A 654-nucleotide genomic window follows, 5' to 3' on the forward strand; every position below is an offset into this window, starting at 1 on the left:
ATAATAAAACGTAAAACTCAAACTTTCAAAAAGGAACTCTAAAACAAAAAGTCGTAAACAGACTTCAAGAATTAAACTGGACTGCACAAAAAGTGCTCTGAAAATGTATGCTGATTAGCATAAGCAATGCTCTGAACATTTTTGAAAACTGTTGACGGTTGAATAAGTTGATCAACGTGTTATTTTGATTTACATCCTTTTTGCCTAATGTTCTTCTGCGTTCTGGTCTTATCTTGCATTGTGTGTCTCATTGCTCTAACAAACAGCTAATAATAAATCTCTACACGTTACATTGTTAGGGTTTCCCTGTCTGATTTGTGGATCCCTTTGAGTCTTGTTCAGCTCCATCTGTGTTTATCAGTCTCCATCCCTCTGTTTGCTGCTCAGGCTCTCCCTGGCTGCTCAGCATTCCCCTGATTACACTCAGCTGGTTCCTATGCAACCGGACTCATTGGTTTCCTGTCCTATCCGGTTCCTCAGCCTGTACCTTCCGGTTCTATTTCATCCCTACTGACCGCCAGAGGGCGGTGCTGAAAGCACTGAATGTTCCTTTCGTGCATGCGCTGTTCGAGCAATAATGTCAACAGAGTCACACCTGTGACACATCGGATGATCAGTCAGAGGCTAGATGTCCTAACAGAGGTTTTGGTCAGC

This window comes from Poecilia latipinna, unplaced genomic scaffold (assembly GCF_001443285.1).
Source record: "Poecilia latipinna isolate Pla-1442-1.1 unplaced genomic scaffold, P_latipinna-1.0 Scaffold433, whole genome shotgun sequence".
Classification (NCBI taxonomy): Eukaryota; Metazoa; Chordata; class Actinopteri; order Cyprinodontiformes; family Poeciliidae; genus Poecilia; species Poecilia latipinna.